The following is a 16,589-nucleotide window of genomic DNA, read 5'->3' as shown; positions in this document are numbered from 1 at the left end:
CACAAACATTTGAACACATGATGGGATAAAAATGCCTGCTTCTGTAGGGTAGCAGTGGAGAGCAGCAAGGAAAGAGTGTAAAGGATACTTCAAGGAGAAAATGCTGGAAAACCGCTGTCAAAGGTATTCAAAGAAGAGAAAAGCAAGCAGAATTAATTCACATGCAATCAGTCCATTTTCAGCTCTGTAGAATTACTGGATGACAGTTTTCCAGAAATAAAAGTTTCTCAGAAATAAAAGTTTCATGTGTAACTGTCCCCTAGCTCTACCTACAGGTATTGAGGAGAGGGAAGGTAAGGAGTTAAGATTTCCGAAGCTTTGATTACTGGCCTGCCCTGGTTGCGATAATAAAAGCAAAGTTTAATTGAGTTAATCCAATTTGGATGTATATTGATTTTTTTTGTTGTTGTTAGCAGCATTGCTATAATACACTTTCTGTCTTCTTGGGCAAGGAGAAAGCATCCTGGGCAGGGAAAGATATGTGGCAAGGGGAAGAACAGGATGGCATCTCTGAGGCTGCGAAAAGGAAACATGGGCTTTGATGATACAACGGTAAAAACACCTGTAAACCCCATGTCTTTCTAGTCTGCTTTGTTTATACAGATTTGGTAGCAGTCCTCAAAACTGAGTTCTCATTAGTCAAGCAGATCAAGCCAGTTGAACTCAAACTGCCTGTAGGAGCACAGCTCAAGGATTCAACCGCATTTAGTGGCTAGACTTAATTAGATTCAACACCTGAACATATTTCCTTAGGGAATTCGTCACAGAGACAAGACAGCCTTTTTATTTTTATTTTAAAAAAAACACAAACAAAGATAAACACCCCACACACACACACAACCGCGAAACAAAAAAACCAAGCACAGTTTCATCTTAACAGCAGAAAGATAGTAAAACATATGAATAAGAACATAAGGACCACGGAATGTCTTTCCTATCTACAGTATTTTAACCTAGAAACTACAGCTCTTGTCTAAGTCAGTCATCACAGAGTGGAGTGCCCAGATTTTAACTGATAGTCTTTTTAATCAGTATGTGTTGGTATACAACCGTGTACCTTTGAGTGAAGCCTAGAACTGCTGTCTTCAGAGCAGATGATTCAGACAGTGTTTTGCAATTACCCCACACTGTGTACCACAGGACTGCTCAATCCAGCCTGCTTCCTCACAGTCGCACCATCACAATAAATTATGATATGCATACAGAAAACATTACAATAATACAATTAAGAAGTAACCACCCTAATTTACTAGATCACATATAGTATTCCAAAACAATAACACATTTCTTACCAAAATTTAAAAGATTGCTACTAGTCGGGGGAGATCACTGGTCTCCTTTTGTAATGAGTTTATGATATCAGATGTCCTCTTTATTACATGTTGGTCACTAGGAGAATTCATGGGTAATCAGTGATCTTTTAAAATCTGCTGGCTTGTCACTCACCTCCTGTAATGCCCTAAGAAATATGTCCTTTCCTGATTAGATGCTTTGATGCCAAAAAAAAGAAATTCATAAAAAAAAAAACCACAGTGAATTTAAGGTTTGCAAATGTATATCAGTGCCGCAAGTATAAATTGCCTTATAAAAACTGTAAAGTAGATAATCAACATGCCAGGACACTAGAAACTAAGGCTGCTTTTTTTTTTTTTTTTTAACAGACTGAAGTCACATTCAACTCACTCAAAATCTTAGCTCTCCTGTGGAAAGACATATAAAAGGTTAAATCCCTAGACAACAAGGAGAAATCCAAACAAATTCCTCCATCCTAAATTGTCGCCAGGATTACAAATCAACTAATTACAATGCAAGAATATGAACTAGGTTGCTTATAGGCAGTGTGTAAACTTAAAACTGTTCTGCACTGAAGGTTAATTTTTCAGGCATGCTGTCCTATACTAAGCATAAATAACTTTTCCTGCACAACTATTAAAAATATTTTCAAGTATACATATACTCTGCACATTTCTCAGGAATTACAAGTTTGAACATTTGAAGTTGAGAATTCTTAATTAAATTACACATAGTTAAACGTTGTCTTTTGGTATCTTACAATTCTAAAGTAATTTTAAAAATACAGTAGCTGCCTATTTACATGTTGAAAAGTTGTACTTCAAAATGGAAACTGTTATGGTTGCAATCTGCTACTCATAACATAAAAAAATAACAGATATACATAATTCCACTAGGCACTGTATCTTATTATATTAGTCTTTACCAAGAAAAACATTTTCAAGTAATTTTTCTGACCAGAAGTTTATGAACTGAAGTTGGAAAGGTGGTCTATAATTCAGGTAAACAATTTCACTATCAATGACTTTCTCCCTTGCTTCCAAGTATCTAGTGCACACAGAGACTTCATTAAAGTGGATTGCAAAAAAAAATTATACAAAAATATTTGCCTTTCCTGTTGCAGCTTTAATTTCCTTCAATATATTATCACACACTTCCAAATCAGTTATCAGTAACCTTAAATTTAGAATTCCTTATCTTTTTTCACCAACAAGAAGTACTTAAAAAATAATTGTTCTTTTAATACTATTGTGAATATTAGTTTCACTGAAAACAAAATGAAATTATATTGCTATCCAAGAATAAAAATGTTACAAACAACAAAACCACCATCAACAATAAAAAATAGCCTTTGCCTGTATGTGAATTTCATTATGTATCTAAAAGATTATGTTATCTCTGTTTAACTGCTCAAGAGTTCAACATTCGGAATCCGTTTTTATGGCCTCAACATAATAAATGTAGTCATTTTTAGCTGTGTTACAAAATGACCAAAGACTAGAAACCCCAATCCACAACTGCATCCCATTCTACCAGGCACTACTCATCTAGACAGAAGACACACAGTAAAAGGCAGATTCTGTCCTTAATAGTCTTAAGTTTAAAAGACAAGAGAAACAGAAGGTGCAAGGAAAGAATGTAGTGCCTAAATACAAGTATGGAATGTGGGGCAAAGAGAAAGTAAGCAAATGGCTCATGGTCACAGAGGAAGACCATGGCAGAGCCAGAAATTACACCAGATCTCACATTGTCCTCTAACACAAAAGAATTCCTCTCTGCATACATATGGCTTTGCTTGCCTTTCTGGAGGTCTTAGGCCTTATTAAAACTCAGAGTGAGTTAAACAAGATATTTAGGACCTTTACTCTCTTCTTCAAATTAAAATCTGATCATTAATAGGTTAAGCAGGAAGTCCCAAGCATCACCTGTCAAGATGGCAATGTGAGCTTGTCTCTTAATTGCTACTAATAGCTTTATTTCACTCAGTGTGTATGGAAGAAAACTTAAAGTAACAAATTTTCATCCAGTGAGCAAAGGAAGGAAATATAATCTGAAAGTTCCCTTTGACATCTTAAAATGGGAATCACATAATTATGACAAGGGAAATGAATTGCTAGCATTAATCCCATGTCCTCATTGCATTCCTAATTTTTAGTTCACACATTCACCTAACAAGAAATATAATCCCACTGAATTATAATAATTGTGTTAGAGTACATACACATTTACATTCTTAACTGGTTATATATATGTATGTATATATGTATATTTATATGCATGGAGACACAGGAAGACAAATACATATATATTATATAGACACATTGATATGTATACTTCCTGAAGAAATCAAAACATTTTGAAAGAAGAAAAAAATACCTTGCTGGACCACACTCATTACCTGTTAGTGAGCTGTTAATTCAGACTTTTCTTAGGAAAATGCAGAGTCATGAGTTTTACTATAAATATTTTTTAAAGAAAAACCTTTGCTCAGCAGATTTCCAATAATATAAACTGAACATTTTCCTACTTTCTGAATAATGGATATATCTTTTTGTTTAACATTTATAATCTCAAAAATACCTGCATAAGTAAAAACATCTCACAGCATTCTAGCACTTAGGAGTGAAATTATTGCCTGTCATAAAAAGAGCTAAGAGGGCCCAGCACAGCAAAAAAACCCCGTTGGGTTCTTTATGGTCTTTCTGACACACCTCTTCCTATGTCAGACTGTGTAATGCTCGCTTTCATTTGCTATTTCTCTAATCCTAATCCTTGCCTCCATGACAGAAGCTACTAGTTTTGTGGCACTCAAAGCAAAACCGATTAGTAGTACAGATGTATTCTCAGAGAAGGTCAAAACGCTCATGGAAATAAGGAAATCAAAGCCCACTCCAAGATCCAGCTCCGTGCTTTAACATGACTTCAGACAAAGCTTCCCATCTCACCTCTGTGTTGTAATCTTTGACCAACATCTTTGTTCTGCTTCAAATGTGCACAGGTATCACCGTTACAGTCATCAAACTGCTGTTAAGGCCAGCTATTCACTAACTGGTAGTTTAAAATTACAGCAATGCTGTTTAGCAGACAAGTTGAACAAGATAAACGATTTATTCTGTTGAGCTCCATATAGTACTACAGCCACTGAAGCCCTGAAAGAATTCTGGAGCGCTGTACCTACTTTCCCTGACAGGTAAATTCAGAACAATCTTTCAACCAAAGGTAAGATTTTATTTTAGCTATAACCTATCCTTATTCTTCTGCTGTATTTCTGCAGGCATATTTCCCCACTGTTGTAATTTATCTATCACCAGACCATATGTTTTGTTCTTTGTTTTGTCCAGCAGAGATTTTTTTGTTGTTACTGTTGTTGCCTAAGGGCACCAGCCAGAACAATAAGCAGTTCCAAATAAGTTCCCCTTACACAGCCTTGGGTATGCTAAAAATTTACTTGCTAAAGCCTGATCACAAGTGAAATGTGTTTGAACTTTGTCAGTCCTTAATACAGAAAGTTTTCACTTATCCTGGCAAAAAAATGATGAAACCTAGATTTAAAACTTAAAAAAAAATAAACAAACAAAACCCCCACATGCCAGGACTGTAAAACAGAACTACATGTCCTATTTCTCAGTGGTGCTCAAGGAGAACACTCTGAATGGTAATTTAAAACCAGAAAGTACATATATGAAATAAAATGCATAGACTTGTCAAACAGAAGGAATATTATAACAGCAGATCCAGTGCTGTCCTTTTTTACTTTCACTAGTTCACAGTTCACCTGATTTGTATTGACTAGATTGCTGCCACTGATAAGTCTCTTCATTACTGCATCTGACATGAAAATTAACAGAAGACTAATTTTAGCAATATTATAAGCATCCTTCTATAAGTATATCACACAGGTTTTTTTCAATGTGTGAAACATTTCCCTCCTCAATATCAAGGAGATAATAGACATTCGTTATCTAAATTCCGTTTTAAAAGTCCAGGTCCCCCACATTTCTCCATGTTTAAGGAAAGCTGGCCATCAGCAGGAAACAGAGGGTTGAAACTGTTATAATAATTGGCAGGACACTGTGCAGACTCCAAAACGCTTTCTTGAATGGGTATCTCCTAAATCAAATATTACAGCTTTTCCCTGAGTTTATAACATTGTAACATAGTCCACTGGCTTGTTCATTACAGTAATTTTCCTTCCCTTCTCTTTTTCTTTTTTTTTTTTTGTCATTAGTACACATTTGGATCTATTCCCCTTCTTAAATCTCAGAATATATGGTAAGAGCTTATCCAATAAACACTTTCCCAAATATCCTAAAACATGTTACTTAGCTCACAAAACACCCAAATAAATGGCTATTGCATTGAAGTGTTCAGCATCTTTAACACTCTTCACAGCAAAATAAATTTGTTTAAACAGTTTAAAATGCAGAGGTCAGCCTATATTGGTATATCTAAAATATAACTACTTAAGCAGCATGCCATCAGTGTGGTTCTCAGACTCACTAAGCACAGATTACTGAAAGATACCACCTTTTTGGAAGAGCAGCATTGCCCATTATGAAATATTTTTCAAATCCCAACACCTAAAGCAGCCATATTGTATCTTTAAAAGTAATTGCATGCACCTTTCAAAAATAATAAAACAAATCTTGTAATGTCCCATCAAGTGCTGCCAGTATACCATCTCCACTGTACCTACAGAGAAACAGATATAGAAGAAGGACTTGATTTACCCCATTCACAAAGAATGGCCGTAGCATAACTGCAAGAAAAACTCTGACCTCTTGAGTCCTTATGCCTTAACCACTCAACCAATATAAACAACCCCCTGCTCCTTAATAATTATTTCCTAAGAAATAAACGTAGCATACTTGCAAAACTGTAGCATAGATAGACTGAAACAACTCTTCAGCTGCTTATACTTACAGATATAAACAGTACACAGTTCATAATCCACCTGGAGTTTTCAGAAGGTTTTGATATCAATGCTGTTCAAACACATCCTCTAAAACGTTGAGTCTATAATCCCTCAATATGTGTCAGATAAAGGATTTCATATTGATTTGAGGTCAGGATTTCAGCATAGTGTAACTCATGCAAACTTAAGGCTTTTTATGTTGTTTCTTTTCCTTTGTCTGGCTTCTCCCTTTTCACTTTCAAACACGCAATCTGTGATCCATGAGACTTAGGAAAAAATCCAAAACTGTTTTCCTTGTAATTCAGTACATCCAGATAAAACCATGCTAGAAGGTTATTATTGATGCCTTGTTTGCTCATGCTATACGCACATTCTATTATACATAATCCCTGGATGTTCTGAAGAATCATTGCTAAAATTAAAGAACCTTTGTTTGAACTTGAAGTTTCGGTGAGTGAAAGGCATCTGCTAATAGCAGAAAAGCTTAGAAAAACCTGCAGAAAATTGTACTTCCTTACTGTTACTACTTTTGCAAACTAGCCACAAAAAAATCATGCTAGGTAACCTCAACAAATTGGTTCAGGTGCCTAAGATTAACATTCACAGTGCTTTCCCCGGACATATCTTGCCCTCCTTAACACATACAGAGTCGCATCATTAACTCATTAAGTTTATTTAAAAATTGTTCTCCCTATTTGCGTGGTTGGCTGCAACTAACAGTCTGTTTTGTAAACTAAGCAAGTTTATTCTTGGTCTGTGTTCATGCAAAGCTTAAGAATTGTCTACATACAAAAGTTATGCTTAATTACACATTTAATTTAATCAGCTTAAGCCCTGTACTGTGATGGGATCATAAGGTTGCTTTTTACATGTGAAGTTCCTCTTGTTAGGGAAGATGGACCTTTTATACTACTTTATACTATTACAGTTGCATCCACATCCAGGTTACACTTGCACAATTATTTCAGTAAAACATAATGCATAGCCAAAATACTTAGACTGCTCTAGAACCCATGTTAACAGAACACACATCTGAAAGAGTAAATGGTCCTTAGAAATTTTGGTAAGAGACTTCACTAGGAATTAAAATACTCTTATTCTTGATGTGTACTATTGTAGGGCTGATGGAAAGTTCCAGATATAATAGTCAGTCTCTACCAGAAGAGAAAATGGCATGAGTACTGGTAGAACCAGCTTTATGAGTTTCTGTGGCAACCCAATAACTGAGAAGGTGTTTCAATTTTCACTGCAAACAATCCTTAACTTTGGATGCTTTTAAATAGAATTCAGGATGTATTTATATTTGTTGCTTAGAAAATTGAAAGACTGAAGATGCAAGGTCACCTGAGCCAACAAATCCTAGTAAATACTTGAAATTTCAGAAAGTGTTGAAAATGTCCAAGAATGCTTTCAACTTAGGATGAGATTTTTCAGTACTTTTGCAAAATATAATGGCTCTTTGCTATATGGTAGCACTGGCACTGAACTATAAAAACAATGTGAAACATTAATAATTTGAAATTTTCCTAATGGAAATACCTAATAAGAAACTTTAATCATTGATGACATTGCTATTTTTATAATTGAGCAGGGATCTCCATTCTAGGGCACTAAGAACAGAGGAAAAATAAAATTTAGGTATTACAAAGCCCTAGAATATGTAGTTTCATTAATGGAATTTCAATAGATATAAATGGTTTTAATGAACAAATTGCTCTGTTAGCAATGGAAATGTTCAGTGTGGCTACCAGCTGATTTGTGCTGTATCACACTCATGTGGGTCCAACCACAATAGTTGCTCTTTGCTGCACATATGTCCTGTGACCTCTCCCTCCACTTTCCCCTGACCATGGGTAACACCACGAGCTCTGGCTCCCTTTAGCACTTCACCAGGGAACGCAGCTAGGAGCTGGGCAAGACGCAGCACATGATTCATACAGAAATGAAGACAAGCTGGCTGGCTGGCTATAGATAGTGCTGCATTCACTCTGCAGTCTTAGCTGCGCAGAGGAACACTTTGGATGACTCTTTCCCTATCTAGTCACCAGTTTTTCTGAAGCTTATAAAAACTTGAAACTTTTCAGACACTGCCCCGCTGTCAAATTCTATTGAAATCAGCCAACATTTTCTGAGATACAGACTGGCACAGATATTGCAGATGTGTTTCTATCAGAAACGAGATTGAAATACACTTGATAATGAACATAAATATATCTATTTTTTCTGGAGGTAAGTGGTTGTCCTGCTTTTCTGCTCCCAGATTCCTAAACTTTGTCCCTCTATGGATAATACAAGAGGTCTCACATTGCACTATCACAATGGCTGGTAGTAGAATGCTATATCCACAGATTTGTTAAATTCCACCATCATCAATACTTCTAAGCAATCCTCTATTTCAGTAGCATAAAAACATTATCAACTACATGGATATAATGACAGAAACATTTTAAATGCTATCAGACTGTAAAAGCAGTATGTTATGGACTCCTGGAATACTAGGCAACAGGTTATGGAATATCCTTTATAAGTTTTCAATTTTGGAAAAATGAAATTGTTTGCATATGGAAATTTTTAGGTATAATATTATTTCCTCACAAAATACCTGTAGATTCAGAGAGGCAAAAACACACTGAAGTGTAAGAGTTAGGTATATATGCAACTGACAGAGTGCATGCAAAAGATTGCGTGCTGTTACTCATGTATTATATACAGAGTATATATGCATATTCATATATGAATTGAATACCTTATGAAATTCAGTGTACGATAATGAAAATACAGATAGACTTACAGATGAGATTTAGGCTTCTCACTCAAATGTCTGTTATCCACTGTAAAGCAAAAATAATCAGAAATGGCCAAACCCGTCTTCAACAGATACTTTTTTTTTTTAACTAGGTACCTGAATGTTACACACAGTCTAAAAACTTTCATGTTATAAATCACTTCAGAAATAACGATGGATTTATAACTCCCTCTCGATACTGCAGACAAGTGCTACTCTAATCCAAACCACTGGGATCAGGCAGGTTGCATGATACACCCTCACTCAGGACTGTTTAGATCCACCTACACATCAGCACTGAAAGTTATTAGCAAGGCATAAAGCATTTGGAACTGTGGCATATTTACTATTGTTCATATTTAAAATCTCCTTTTAAATATTGTGTAACTTTCTGAAGTTTTATTAAGGAACATTTATTGGCTATTAAATCACTCCTCACCCTGTTGCTCTACAGGACAACACTGCATGCTCTTAAAGGCTTGGGTGGCCTAACAGAGTCTGTGACTGCTCTCGGACTTCACTTGCTAGATATATTTACCTTACTTCTACCATTTCATATGGAATTATTTGTCAGTTTCAGTGCCATTCCTTCCTCTGAGCCAGCGCTTTCATTTTATTTAATTTTTATCTTTTAGATTCATTTTGCCTCTTCAAGGAATAAAGAAATTGAGGAACTAACTCCAAATTTAAGTTCATATGGCTTCCATCTCTTTATGATAACCCTCTAGATAAGCAGGCACATTCTGAAAAGCACAATGATAGATTCCTTTGTATAGTGGTCTCTCTTCAGATCCCACAAATAAGCACCAAAAAAATTCTTAACTAATACGGAATTTCAGCTTAGATGGTCACAAATTAACCAGAGAAGGGTGAATGTTAGTTTAAACAAATTACTCACATTTTCCATTTTTGGCCTATAGCATAAGAAATTAGATAGTTAATTTTAAATGCAAAACTTCGTACAGCGTGCAAATCATGTCTGTATGTCAAAGTAAAATAACAAACCTAATGAGGAATGTTAAAAAAGCAAGACCCATTAGTTTAAAGATACATGGAAGCAGCCAAAGATGACAAACATGCATAAAATTCAAAACATGATGGAAAAGGGAACAGGCACCGAACCACATAAATCAGTGTTTTGAATTCTATTTCTCTGTGGGTATAATTGTACCTTAGTTTCTTATAATGATTTATTGAGGTAAATAGTCTGTATGGTTTAACAGCTACAGCTTCAAAGTGTCAGGCACAGACTCTCCTTTATTCATGAGGCAGCTGAGTATTGGGATGTGAATTAGCTTCTGTATTCTGGGACTTGGCAAAGTTTGTTTTTAAGGTCCTTATAAAGGATTCATGTTGATGCAGCTATTCAAATGTGAAAAACACTGTGCTGTAATGGATGAAATAGAAAAGCTTTACAGTAATTCTGGAGGCAAAAAAGTAAAAACACTGAAATAAACCATTCAGAATTACTTTCAGCAAAAGAAAGGAATGCCCCAGAGTTAATTTTAATACATTATATCATTTTGGGGAACACAGAAAAAAACTAATTTCTTGATGAAGTACAAAAGTGCGATGGGATTCCAGAATTTACTTTTAAGTTAAAATAAAATAAAGTACAAAAAAGAAATGGTAGAAGTTTAAGCTGTGATATTCACATTTTGGGTTGATTGCCAAACCACACGTTCTATTGCTCTCAGACCAGGATAAACCAACCATTAACTAATCAAAAGAATCATTATCCATGAAAGCTATGATGGCATTTTAACAGTTCTTAATCTATTAATAAGAAAGAATAATTTGCAAAATATATTCCCTCTTCTGTTTATATTCATAGGGCCATTCTTAGCAGAAATTATATGTAGGCTCCCATGGTGTAGAAACCCTATGAAAGCCATGAAAATTCACTAAGCTTCCTTACGCACTGTGCCAAGATATTCAGCAGGAACTTTGGTCATTGCCAAGAAACACGTGTGCCTCAGATACAGAAGCTCTGCATGTACCGGTATTTCAACATTCCTGGAGAGAAATGTGACCCCTTGATGCATACACTGGTTTGCTGGCATGCTTGCATTCCTCCCCATCTGTCAGAGTGGCATTCTGCCTTCTCACAAGGTGGGATGCCAGTTTCGGAGCACAGGTGCCAACCAAATATAGGTTCAGACTAATACTCTGCAAAATGTGGCAAATGACATTTCACCTGCAAGAAGATCGTCCTACCCCTGACCCATGCCAAATTAGGATTGCATGCTTCATTAGCAAAGGGGCTCATCAGCTGAAAATCATAGGCAGCACCAGAAATGCTGGTTTTCCGTATAACGTCTCCTAGCTGAAGGTCTTCAGCACTGAGGTTTAATTTACAATACGCCAAATTTTCCTAACGTTGCGGACATACAGCCCTTTTGAGAAAGCCGCAACAGACCATGGACAGAGATCTGTTGAATTCATCCTCCCAGACTCATTTCTAACAAATTCCAAGATTCTTAAAAAGGGCAAATGAATTAACAGTAGGGAAAAGGCATAAGTAAAGATTTGCGTTACCTCTAAGGGGGTTTGCTAACAACACAAAGAGAACTACCTTTATTATGACTGTCAAAAAACTCCAACCAAAACCACTTGTTATCAACCACCAAATTGCTCATATAATTCTAAAATCCTTAAATTATAATAAAATATTTTATTATAAAAATTGACATACGATATAAAAAGTTAAGTTAGCTTTTAGTTTGAAAATTTACATACATGTGAAAATACACTACTCATGAACAACCATTATATAAAAACCATTCAACATACAATGACAACACTGGATAATATCAAATGGTGTTTCAATGCCCTCAGAATAAAGTATATTTTGAAGTCTTTCATTAATGAAAATATTCCACACTAAATTAATCTAACAAGAAAAGTTAAATATTCAGTCGGTCAATAAATATAATAGCCACAAAGTAGTGTTGGTTTTGCTTCCAAATTAGCATAGCCTACTTTATTTATAAATGTACAAAACAAAAATGAAGCATTGCTAGTCTAAAAAAATTATCTGCTTTCAGGAAACAATTCACTATCCCTTCTTTTGTAATTTACTATGATTTCTGTAATTTATTTATCTCAGGATACACCTAATAGATCATCAACTTTAGGTGATTTTGTTAAACTAACTATCAAAAAATGAGAGTCATATTATGCATAATTCTGCATTATTTAGGCTATTCAGAAGGCATGCCACTGCTATTCCCAAACAACAAACTCAAAGCTATTAATTCTTACTAGCACAAAATTATGACTCAATACATTGAATTCTATAATTACAATTCAATACATTAAGATGCAGTGTCCTGCATCTGAGATGGAATAACCCCATGCAACAGTACAGGCTGGGGGCCAACTGGCTAGAAAGCCTATTTGCAAGAAAAAAAATATAGGTCCCTGTGGACAACAAGTTGATCATGAGCCAGCAGCGTGCCCTGGCAGCAAAGGCGGCCAACAGCACCCTGGGCTGTTTTAACAGGAGCATTGCCGGCAGATTGAGGGATCTGATAATTTCCCTCTTTCTGGCACTTGTGAGACTGCATCAGGAGCAATATCTCCAGCTCTGGTCTTCCCAGTACAAGACAGATATTGAAACAGTGGAGGAAGTCTGGCAGAGACACCAAGACAACTAGGAGGCTGCAGCACAATATACAAGAAGTTGAGAGAGCTGGGTTTGCACAGCCTGGGGAACAGCAGGTGAAGGTGAGAGCTTTTTGCTGCCTGCAACTGCCTAATAAGAGGGTGTAGGGAAGATGAAACAAGGCTCCTCGCGGAGCTGTGCAGTGACATGACAAGAGGTGACGGACACAAGCCGAAATATGGGACATTCCAATTCAATATAAAGAAAAAAATTACCTTGAGGGTGGTCAAACACTGGGCCAGGTTGCCAAGGAACACTGTGGCATCACCATCCTTGGAGATACTCCAACTTGACTGGAGATGGCCCTGTGCAACCTGCTCTAATTGGACCTGCATCGAGCAAGAGGTAGGACTAGATGACCCCTGGCGGTCCTTTCCAATCTACATAATTCTGTGTTTCTATGATATACATGATACGATTTGTATGATACACATACCAGTTTTAACAATGCCATATACAGGAACATTTATCAGTATCGCACCCTAGACACTTGCTAAACTATTTAGGGACAGCATACAGCCTTACATTTGCTTTTCTCAGCTTTTCATTCAAACAAAGGCTTCAGTCTTTTGTACAGAACTTACTCCTAGTAAATTAACAGCATTACACATGGCATTTATACTAAGCCTTCCCACTTTGGATCCCAAATGCTTTAGAAATAATGCATTATTTAAAATAGAAAAAGGCACCTGTTAAAACAGGCACCAGAAAAACAAGGAAAGTGGCATAAAGTCAGTAGAAAAGCATATTTTTCTTCCTGGCACACTGTGCCTATATGTCACAACCACTGTCCTAATGTTAAGAACACTGTCCTGCCTCTAGGCAGGATACCACAATTCCATGACAGTCTCAGGCATATCATAAATATCACAAGAGGACATGATCTTTCATGCCTACTTTAATTTATTTAAAATTTATTATTTCAGACTATTAAAAATATCCTGATGCTTGGGCTACAAATTTCTATGCTCAAAGTCAAAATGTACATAAGTTGCTGCAGTTCTGCACCTGCAACTTAATGTCATTTATTATAAGAAAATGAATACCAAAATGGTAAAATCAACTGCAGTATAGGTAGAGTGCACGGTAGGTTCTTGGCAAAGTCGTCAGATAGTTTATAGATTTTTAACATAGTGTATACCTTGAAAAGATCACTACATTAATTTTAAAGATCTGATGTAAGAAATAAGATGTTGGTGTTAAACAGGTAAAAGAGGGTAATAAATTTCCCTTTTATTTTTGTGTTTATTGCAGTCACTCAAAGCCAATAGGCTGTGACTGATACACAATTAATAATCCATGAGCCCAGTACCTGGACAAAGCAAACATGTATTTGCATGTCCTTTTGTATAGTAAAGATCTTCCAGTAGCTAAAATGAGCAAAAATCAGCATTGCCAAGTAGACATGCTGCCTACGTTTTAAGTACCACAAGTCACCAGAACACATACAAACTGGCTATAATGGACCCGATTCATCTTCCTATAGGCTCCTGTAAATAAGACGGGTAATGAATGATCACATATTTGGAACATATACTGTCAGGACACAAATTAATGAAATTTTTTTTGCAGTAGGAAAAACTTTCTGATGCAGTGGCAGCAGACAGTACTGTGATACAGCTCTGTCATGGGGATGCAGATACTGTCAGAAAAGAAAAATCTCCAGCAGTCTTCAAAGTTTATTTGGACATTGGATGCATATTAAAAGTCTATGTGCTCCACTGATGAAAGTTAAGCAGAAACATTTCTTTTCCAAAAGGAGTGACTTTGGAGCTATGCAGATATATCAGAGTTTTAACACACCCATTTTCTTCACACCTTTCTCAAAGCATTTTGGATGATGTGAAAAGCAGCAGTGTAAACATATCTGGTGTTATTTCTTATTCCTTTCCACTGACCACTTCCACAAATGTTACTGAAGTCCCTAGGGAGGAGCAACTAATACAATCGTAGAGGATTGGAAAGGAGAACACACAGAGACACTGTTTTTCCCGTATCAATTACATTTCCTTCTAATTTCTCTTTGCCCAACCAGTAAAAGATTCAAAGGTGTCGGGAACAGGAATAATTATATGAAGAGACAAATTCTCTATACAGACAACTTCCAACTGACTTCAGAGACTTTGGCTTTCACAGCACCGCATTACTCAAAAAGGACAATGTTAATTTTGTTCAACCTTTTTCAGCAGAGAGTTATTCACTGAAGTATGTTAAGGAGTGGTTTGTCCATGCCATTTTCAAATTACCCAATAAATTAAATTCCCTAAGAGAAACAGATGGAAATGTTAGATTCCCTTTTCATTTAAGTATTCTGCTTTACTAGAGATGGATGAAAAAGGAGATACACCAAAGGAAGAAACTACTGAGTTTTCACTCTAAACAAACACAATTCATTTTGATAATACTGAAGATTTTGTCTCATCATTCAGACTCGCAGTAGAATAATTGAATTTGGCAGATACTTTCTGTGAAACGTCTTTATTGGTGCTTTTATGTGTTAGCAAGCACAAAAGAAAAAGAAGGAAAAGAAGTGAAATATATATAAAGCTATATCTTCATAGCAATAAAAATGATTTTTACTCAGGTACAATATTCTAGCACTGTACCATGTACAGTGGTAAATGAAGAGGCCTAGTCAGTCTAATATGATGTAAAATCTTAGAGGAAGCAAAGCGCTATATTTCCTTATTTTGATGTAGCTGGTTCACATCAACTCCAAGTAAGAGATATATGGTTGGCCTTGACTGGCTACACTGATACAAAAACTACCTGGGTCCTGCTTCCACTAGGACTGTACCTAGAGAAAGGTGTCCTAACATACCTTTTACGATGTTAAAAATGAGGATTTTTAAAATCTTTGTATTGAGGACAAAGCCTAATACATGCAATGGTACTGGAAGCCTGCACAGTGCTGGATTCAAGGACATCATTTCTCCATTCTTTGTTTTCTTCATTTGTTAAACTGGGGCAACAATTCTTTTTTCTGTGGTATTGAATAATGGCCTGTTCTGCTAGCCCAGAAATAAAAGTAAGTGAAGATAGTCTTTGTATTGATGTGCTGCCTGCCTTGTTTACGATAGAAACTATTTTGTTTTTAGAGGGGAAGTGTTCTAAGAAAAGCTTTTATAACAGGTTCAGAAATATAAAAGCCATTTCAGGATGAGGACATCTCTATCCTTTATTTTGTTAGTCCTTGAAAGGGCTTTTTAAATGTTAACAGCTATGACTGCCTTCCCTCAACTGATGCTCCCTTCTCAGCAATCCTTCTGTTGATATCTCTTTGTTTGCTCTTAACTTGTCTCTCCTTCTTCCCAACCCCTTAAAGCAAAACTTAGCAAGAGCTTGGAATTGAACTTTTGGCAGACTTCGGGCCACTAAAACACACTGAATAAGTATGTTGCATAAGTCAGATTTCAATAAAAAAATTTCTTTCCCCACCTCCAGTGATATACAGAATATTTTCCACTCTTCTCTGTGGCAACCTCTATATATTGCAGTGACAACTACTAAGCGAAGCTGGTCAGAAAACAGGAAGCATTCTCAGCTTAAAATATGCTGAAAGAGATGAAACAGTTTTGAAATGCTAGGGTAATGTCCTGTTTCCATTTAAAAAGAAATAAAGCTTTCTGCCTAAAACAAATTTAATCTAAACTGTGCACTTAAAGTAGGGTGTATGTGTACTTACATACTTTTTTTTTTTTTATTTCAAGCTAAAAAAAAATCAGTTGTTTCCTTGTTAAGCTTTCCTACAGACAGATACTGGCAGCATTCCCTGTCTCACGGTGATAGCTACTTTGAGTATCAGAAGTTCATTAGTAACAATTAAAAATTCTACAGCACTTGAGAAGAGGTTGATCCTATTTTATATGCCACTGTCAGTTAGCATATTATAAATTACAGTAGTCCAATTACACTATAGCTAATATTTA

The sequence above is a fragment of the Haliaeetus albicilla genome, chromosome 16 (genome assembly GCF_947461875.1).
Source record: "Haliaeetus albicilla chromosome 16, bHalAlb1.1, whole genome shotgun sequence".
In the NCBI taxonomy this organism is placed as follows: Eukaryota; Metazoa; Chordata; class Aves; order Accipitriformes; family Accipitridae; genus Haliaeetus; species Haliaeetus albicilla.
Note: the sequence above shows the minus strand (reverse complement) of the source record.